Here is an 8,689-nt window from a genome sequence, read left to right on the forward strand (position 1 = left end):
TCGGTGTCTGGGATGAGCTAACTGGTCTTCCTGGATGTTATTTCATTATTTCACCTGTTTCACTTGAAGCAACAACAGCGCGCCCCCCCCCCCCCCCCCCCCCGCTATTTTTAAGCTAAAAAGCTCCGACAGCCAACGGTGCTCTGCCTGCTCAGCATCAAACAGACACAGTGAGAGACTAGCTGGTGAACGAAGTGGAGCGTTAAGCAGCTGAAGATCCAGATGTTTGAGCTGGCGGAGAGAGCTAAGAGGAAGTTGCTCCTTAACTGCTGGATGTGTAAATACATTTCCGTTTAGTGTTTAGACTGAGACGATGAAACTTCCTCTGACAAATGAAAAGCTGAATTTGTGGCTAATGTTTGGAAAAATGTTCTTGCAGTTTGATGTCAGATTGCTGACTTCATGACTCTTCTCCGCTGGTTCTATTGTTGAACCACTGTCACGTGTCTACACAGCGGCCACTGTTCAGCAAACAAGCGAATATATCGGCTCACGATGGAGTTCACAGTTAGAATTAGGTTTGTGCCATTTACAGTAAACAAGCTCCTCTGGAGGTGAGCACGGCTCAGGAGATGAGAATGAGCCAGAATCCCTTTGAATTAAGAAAGTTAAACAATAGATGTTGATGAATAATTTATAATTGACTTTCACTTATATTTATCTATACATTATCTCATTTTGTCTTCCATATCTGATCAGTGTCCATGTATTGATATCATATGTAGAGCTTTGCAGTTCGGGTTAACGAGGAAAAGTTTTGGTTGAATTTAGGTTTAAAGGATTGGAGATGAATCCGTTGGCGACACTGGCGGTAAAACGATGTTCGGTGTGTCTGAGGTCAGCGCTTGTGTTTGTGGGCGTGGAGTGTTTAAAGAGCGAGTCCCGGTAAAATCTGAGTGTTCGCCAGGGGTCCTTTTGTTTAGTCGTGTGTGAGTCCTCGCACATACACACAAATTTTTGTGTGTGTGTGTGTGTGTGTGTGTGTGTGTGTGTGTGTTTGTGTGCGCTCGCTACCTCTCCTCCAGACACTTGTGACTGTGGCTCCTCATTAGGCTCTGAAAAGGACTAACTGGTCATAATTGTCTGTTTTCGGGCCAACACTGACCACTTGCCAAAGGATTCCCAAAACAGAGAGACTTTTTTTTATTCCCTCTCATTTCCTGTTTGTTTGTCAACCACATGCTGATGACATTTCCAGAAACATCATCTTAAAAAATTAATCCAAACAATAATATTCAAAAATCTAATATATAGTGGCTCTAGGGGCTTCGTTCAACATCGTTGTTTATATCTGTAATTACATTTTTTCAAATTTTCATATCTTATTGAGATGATTCACAGTTGTTATGGCATATTGAAGGAATGAAAAATGTATAATAATACATAAGATGTAATAATACACATTTTTAATACATAAGCAGTTATTGTATTTGGCTAAACGGGAGGAGCATGAATATTAAAGGTCTCATATAGTCCAAAGGTCTCTGTCCATGTGTAGTGTGATTATAGATCAGCTCTAGCTTCTATATTAACACTGTGAAAGTATCAAAGCCTCAGTCCACAGAGAAATGCACACAGCCTGTATTCAGACACTGAGCCTTAAAACCAGCCGTCAGGACTTCCTGTGACTTTGTGATGTCACAACAAAGCAGTCACCGTCCTCAGCAATGCCCCAAGCCCCGCCCACCTGGACCCACCATCCAAACCTTGCAGGATTTAGTTTCTCTTCTTTACCTGAAATCTTTATTTGATCTCAGCAAAAACAATCCGCCAATCAGAAGACAGCCTCAGAGCCTCCTCTCTTCTGATTGGCTGACTGACCTGTTGTTACTAGAGCTCCAGAGAGAAGCCTGAGAGAGGAGATGTAAAACTACACTGAGATGGTTTTTGGTTCTTAAAACCACAAATATATCTTCTTATAGATCAACACTTCAAAATAAAACACAGGAAAAGTGTAAATATGGGACCTTTAAGTTAATATCTTTAACAACCGGATATAAAGATAATATAATTATGTAATTACTATTGTTAATTTGGCCCATATCATCTCCCTCTGTGTGTGGATTTTATGTATGTTCTGGACTCGATTAGCTCCATTAATTTCTGCCTGTGACGCCCAGCGGGGCTGAACAGACTGTAAGTGCGTGGAGAGCAGGGTGACACTGATGTCAAGTAGCTGCCGTCTCCTTTGTGTCGCCATAGAGCAGCAGCTTAGCGCCTGTTAACCAGCGGCAGAGCGTGGTGTCGGGGGCTCTGCGGGCCGAGGTCTCTGACGAATGTCGGTGTTGATGTGGAACACCTGCCGGCCTTGAAGCCGGCCTCTCTTTGACCCCGCCCACACAAGGGCACCCTACATTACTGTCTGATACCTGTGGGTGGAGGGGAAGCCTGATTGTTTAAAAGAAAAAGAAAAGAAAAAAGGTCTCCTAAATAAACAAGAAAGACCAGTTGCTTCAAAGAGAGATGGAGGGAGCTTAAAGCGAGAGTGTGAGGTGTTTATGAATATGTGTGTGTGTGTGTGTGTGTGTGTGTGGTAGGATGTCCGTTGTGTGCGTTCGGGTACAGTGCCTTTATGTAACCCCTGTTTGCTCAGCCTCTGCTCTGGAATACCTCTATGTATTTACCATCAGTCCAGAATGACTGGGCAAACAAACAGCCCGCCTATTGATGAGCGGCGGCGTGGAATATGCCTCGCTGTATTCACGAGAGAGAGAGAGAGAAAAGGAAGGGGTAGAGGGAGAAAGAGCAAAGTAAATCTGTCAAAGAGTCTATTATACGGTGTCCAAACAGAGAGCGCTCCTCCACAATGGCCTTATTAATGGCACAATGTCAAGGAGCGGCGCGGCAATAATAGCGATGATTTTGCTTTGTGAGGTTATCTCTAGATCTGGTGTTTCAGTACAGCAGATGATTTGGATGCATATCAGTGAGGATCTGCAGCAGGAGCTGATTGGTGTGTGTGTTTGTGTGTGTGTGTGTGTGTGTGTGGAAAGTGTAAGTTGTGGTTTGTGGTGAGGCTGGTGGCGTGCAGCCAGACACAGGAGTGTGGCCGCTACGTGTGTCTTTGTTTGTTTTCCTACCAAAGCTTTAACCCACACACACACACACACACACTCACACACACACACACACACACACACAAGTGAGGGGGAGGAGTCGTGTTTTCATGGAGCGAACAACAGCGCCTGCAGGAGAATGCGTCCAAATTCTGTCACCCTCTTTCACGTTGTATTGCCCACTCAAGAGAAAAGCAGCACGTGTTGCCGAGTCGACAGTGAAAAGATTTTTAAAAGTTTTATCCGGCTGCTGCAACAGACTGAATATCTGAATATAACTGATTTATCGGAGCTCTTTTCTGAAGTCTGGTTAAGATGAAACCACTTCGTTAAGGTTAGGGAAAGATCGTAGTCATGGTAGAGAGAAACCAGTAACTACTGACAGGAGAAACCGCAGTTTCCAGTGTAAAAGCTTCGTACCTTCTTGCGTCTGAGAGAAGGCGGCCGTTATTCACATGTCTGCGAACATTGTAAGTGTTTGAACAAAGGAACAATCCTCTTACAAGAAGCTGCGTTTCCTGGAAATCTCACCGTACAATTATATTTAATGGATAGAAAATAAATGAACATCTCAGACAACAGGTGTCCGTTTAATGAAAAACCGTCCCTCTATCTCGTGTTGCCAAATTCTGCTCTGAAAAGACTATTTTTACGCCAGTGCAGAACACTGAATATTACTGAATGTTACTGAATGTTACTGAATATTACTGAATGTTACTGAATATTACTGAATATTACTGAATATTACTGAATGTTACTGAATATTACTGAATATCTCTGAATACTCCTGCACCAGGCCTCAGTATTTGTAAAACTGTGGCTCTTCTGTGGTAACAGACAAAATAATAGCTTCTAAAACAAAAAGGTTATAACCCACATTAATGATTTACATATGTTTTCTCCTCTGCCACTTAAGTTTATGCAACTAAAACAACCTGGTAAAGATGAAGGCTGTGGTGAAAAGAAAACTGAACGACTGTTCCTGACAACAGCTTCAGTCATTTGCTCAAACACTTCAAACCTAAACCTTTGTTTACAAGCGACCTCTTGCAGTCACAAGAGTTCTTACTTTCCTCTCTGGGCGGCGAAGGTGGAGGAAGTGAGATGCTTTATTTAATTGAAAACATATCATTTATTTTACTGATTGATGCTGAAACAGCTGCAGTTTATCACCACAACAGAACTGCCTTTTAGTTTTCATGCTTCTCCGTCCAAACCGAGCTGCAACAGCTCGGACCACATGCATTTCTTGCTCCTCTTGTGCACACGTGACTGTTTTATCTGCAGAGCTGCACCGTCCCCTCCGCTGTTTTTCCTGCAACACTTTTATCAGATAAGCTTTTCCGTCTTTGCCTTTGATACGGCGGCTTCACAAAGCCGTCGACAACACCTCGCTGTGTATCTATTGTGAAACGACGCCCGCTCGACCCGGTTCACAGGTCTGCTGTCTGTGGCGCTCAGGCCTCTCAACGTCCTTATCTCGCAGCGCCACGCTTCATATTTTATGGCTTTGTCTCTCCGCGCTGAGGCGCTCGATTTACAGGATCATCACATATTTAAGAGCTTAAACCCAAAACCTCCCGTAAACCTATTTCTCACAGACTCTGCTGCAGTTAGAGATCGGTTTGTACTCTGTTTATCTGTGTGTGTGTGTGTGTGTGTGTGTGTGTGTGTGTGTGTGTGAGTGTGTGTGTGTGTGAATGCTGTATATGTGGGGCATGTTGCACTCTGACATTCTCCAGCTACTAAAAAGGGGGTCACCTACTCTCTGCCGCTGAATGTGACCTTTGTTTAAAGGAATTATGGGATACTTTATACAGAGTTGATGATGAGCAGAAACAAAAGTCTGGGATTAAGCGGGAAAGAGAGCGACAAACACGTTAAAAGCACAATAGAGCCCTGTGTGTGTTTGTGTGTGTGACACCCTTTAGTTAGTTATAGAGGTGCTTGTTTTGTGTGTAACTGTAAACTGTGTTTTATTGTAAGTTAAGGCATCAAACTGATCAGCAGGGCGGGACGAGATTCAAGACTATTCAATGATAATAATGTAAAGCTGAGTTTCTGTACAGATTACAAGTCACTGTTTTGCTGTTTCCGTTTTATAAAACTGAACACAAGCAGTCGAACCAGAACGTCGCCTGAATGAAACAAAATTATGATTGAAAGTCCAACTGAAATTTGAAATCTCCTCAGTTTTTGTTTTGGGAAATACGAGCTATAAAGATATTTCAGCTATTGAGAACATTTATCCACATTTCAAAAGAAGATAAATCATCTTCTGGATGCACTTCAGACTCACAGCAATGAGGAATCCTACAGCCTCAACGCTTTACTCCAGGGTTCAAATCGTGACACTGAGCGACTGATATACAGCGTAACGTAGAAAGTACTCAAGTCACAGACGGAGCCGAGCAAAGATGTCACTATCAGATTATCGTGGCCAAAAGAAATCTTTTGATCATTTCTGGGCAAAAAGTGAACGTGGTTTGATACTTTTTTAACACCTTGTTTTGAGAAATATAAAAATCTTTTTCTACACAACCTTTTTTTTTTCATTTACAAAAGAAAACAACTTCTCCAAGGTGAAATGTTTTCTTATATCAACTCTAAAATTGGCAAAATTATGCTTTAAATAAGAAACTATTTGATCAAAAAAAGAGTAAACAAGTGTGAATGTGCCCAGATGTTTGACGCCAGCGCTCAGTACCTGATGGCTTTCGACCGGCCTTCGTCGGTGCGCCGAGGGTTTGATCCGAAGGGGCAAATATAAATCATACACAGACGAGTACCAATAGTTGTCAGTCGAGCGGTCGGCAGTGTTTTTCATCTGTCAGCTGCAGACATTGAAATTGACGTCCAAGTGTGTGTTAAATGAGTTGTGACCCGCGGCTGTTTGCAGCCTGCAGACCGGTGCGCGAGCAGTGACTGCGAGAGAAAAGGAACAAAACACAAAAACAAACGCCAGTGAAAGAGTGAACCTCCCTGCTCATCATCATCATGGCCCCATTCTTCCTCTCTCAATTGCAACTGAATCGCCTCGGTCTCATTACAGATTATGGCCTCTGCAGAGTGACTCTCCCCTTTCTCTCGCCTTTCTCCACACAGTCCCTCTCTTGATTAACATTTTCTGCTAGGCTTCACACCAAAAGCACAACCTGTGCGCTTTAAAGGCAGGGTGGAAAAAAAGCCATCAAGCGCTGGAGTGGAATCAGATAAGGCTATCAGGCAGGAGGCTTTACTGCCTCGGCTTTGTCCCGCTCCTCCACCCGCCCTCGCTTCCTCCCTCAATCTCTCACTCCACTGCACCTTTTGTCCGGCTGATTCCCTGACGGAGCTCCCCTCAGCCAGGGACCCCCCGACCTCCTCCAGCACCACCGCTGCAGTGTGTGTGTGTGTGTGTGTGTGTGTGTGTGTGTGTGTGTGTGTTGCAGAGAAAGCAGCAGTGCAGCTAAGAACAAGCAGGGCTGCACTCAGGGCTGATGTTGAGGTTGAACCCACTTCAACTCTGATGTCTTTTCCACAGTTTATCCTAATGACCCAACGTCATGATTTATAGGAACAGTAACGGTGTAAGATTGATCTTATTTTAAAATATATTTTCCTCAAAATAATAATTTCACCTCTTTTTTTTGTCATTGTTTTCCCAGTAAATCACTGATAAAACGTCACCTTTAGTTCTCTGAAGCTCAGAGTGGGCTGCTCCACCGTTGCCGTCTTGGCAGCACCTTTGTGCCACCTGTCACCCAAAGCGGCACGCCCTCAATTATGCAGAACTTGCGAACGGGTAAATTAAGATTCCTTAAGATTACAGTTGGACATTTTAACATGTGAGTCTATGGGGACAGAGTCACTGCTGGAGCCAGTCGAAGAACTGCACTTTTTGTTTTTACCGTTTTGGCTTCAGTTTCCAGCCTCGGATGTTGCCGCTTGGTTTTCACCCATATCTGTTTATTTATCAGCAGGGTTGTGCAACAAGTACTGAAATGATTTGCACCGGATTTGATGGAGGGTTTGGTCCTGGGCCGGAGAACAGACCGTTAAATTTTGGTGCAGATTTTGATTATTTACTATGGATTTGATTTTGTTTTCTGGTGTATGTTGTTTGGCACAGTTTTTATGTTACTGTTGGGTTACTGGATGAAAATAACCACTTTTTCTTGGGTGGTTTTCTACCAGTGGGTATGGGTGAAGTTAACCCATGATTGCATCTGTGGTGTTTGATTGTGAGAGATGATGATGAATTTAAAAGCTCGCCACAGACTCACCTGGATGCTTCTGATCAGCGAGTCCAGAGCGGAATGAACCACCGTGGGACACTCTTAATAAATATTTTGGTATCTGTGTTGCCGGTGTCACTGAAGTCACCACGGGTCAACAGCTAACTCTCCTCCAGATGGCCACTGAACCCCAACCTCCGCCGGCGTGCCGCACAAGCTGCCGTTTCACTCCAACAGACCGACCCGGCGCGCTGATCCAGCCACTGTGTGAATGCGTGGCGTCTTTTTGAAGACAGAGGACTTTAAATCCCCGCCTGGGTCTCATGCGGGCCGAGCGGCGGCTGCGTGTGCGACTCCAGATCCTCGTCCCGCAGCTTCTTCTCAGCAGATATTTGCAAACAGATGCGCGAAGCCGGCCTGCAGGGTTTTTTTTTTTGATCAATCAAGCTTTAACAAGTCAAGTTGACTAGATACGAATGTAAGGTTTTGCATGTGAAAGGACGAGGCTGCGGAAGGCCTGGTTTTGATTAGGCCTAAGCTGATAAATGGCAGATTCAAACAGCCCCCCTGCTACTGCGGAGAAACCCCAGAGGTCCAGGGGTTTAAGTCCAGACTGATATCAACTCTGTTGCTCCTCTTTCTTCTCCGAACCAATGAATAGATCCATTATTCAGTAGACTCATTCTCATCTCCTAAATTGAAGTGGCAGCAGCTTAAAAGCCCCTATTTTCTAACCCCCCTTTTTCCAAATCTTTCTCCCTCACAAATTTGCCTACTGAAATATTCATGGGTGTGGTCAGTCTCCGTTTGTGCCCCTCATGTCATCATCATTTTCATATTTGAGACTTGTGCTATGATTACTGTAAAGTCAGGGTAATAAACTGCTGTTTTTTTTTTTTATCACAAACATCAGTTAAAAGTCTTTTTTTTAGAGAGGAAACTTTGAGGATTATGAACATATAAAGTCACAAAGTCGTGAGTTTTACTTATAATGATATAATATTAATGATAATAAAAAATTAAAGGTCTTAAAGGCACAAACTTGAGCTCAGGTGTTTCTAGACATTCAGGTTGAACTGCAATAAAAAATATTATCTGCCAATTATTTTCTTCTCTTTAAAATTCATGTGTTTCATTTTGTCTAAATGTCTAAAACCAAAAGAGATTCAGTTTCCTGTCACATAAACTCAAAGAAGCAGGAAATCCTGTTATTTGAACAGATGGACTCAGAGAAATTTTTGGCATTTTTACAGGAAGAAATTGACTTAAACAGCTGATCAGTTATCAAAGTTGTTGCTGTTGTTCCTGATGAGGCAGAGTGATGTAGCTCATGTCGAGGTCCTGACTGCAGAGCAGCGTCTCCCGCATCAATTCATCCTGCAGCCAAGTGTCACTCTAACCCCCCCCACCCCACCC

The 8,689-nt window shown here is 43.5% G+C and overlaps 1 protein-coding gene across 3 annotated transcripts in view; it reads left to right on the top strand.

Annotated features, from left to right (window-relative positions):
* Positions 1-8,689, top strand: part of LOC111664678 (uncharacterized) — a 49,977-nt gene that overhangs the window by 33,666 nt on the left and 7,622 nt on the right. The gene's annotated exons all lie outside the window — the stretch shown is intronic.

The sequence above is a fragment of the Seriola lalandi genome, unplaced genomic scaffold (assembly GCF_002814215.2).
Source record: "Seriola lalandi dorsalis isolate HSWRI2012SDOR001 ecotype SW California unplaced genomic scaffold, Sedor1 jcf7180002054599, whole genome shotgun sequence".
NCBI classification, from domain to species: Eukaryota; Metazoa; Chordata; class Actinopteri; order Carangiformes; family Carangidae; genus Seriola; species Seriola lalandi.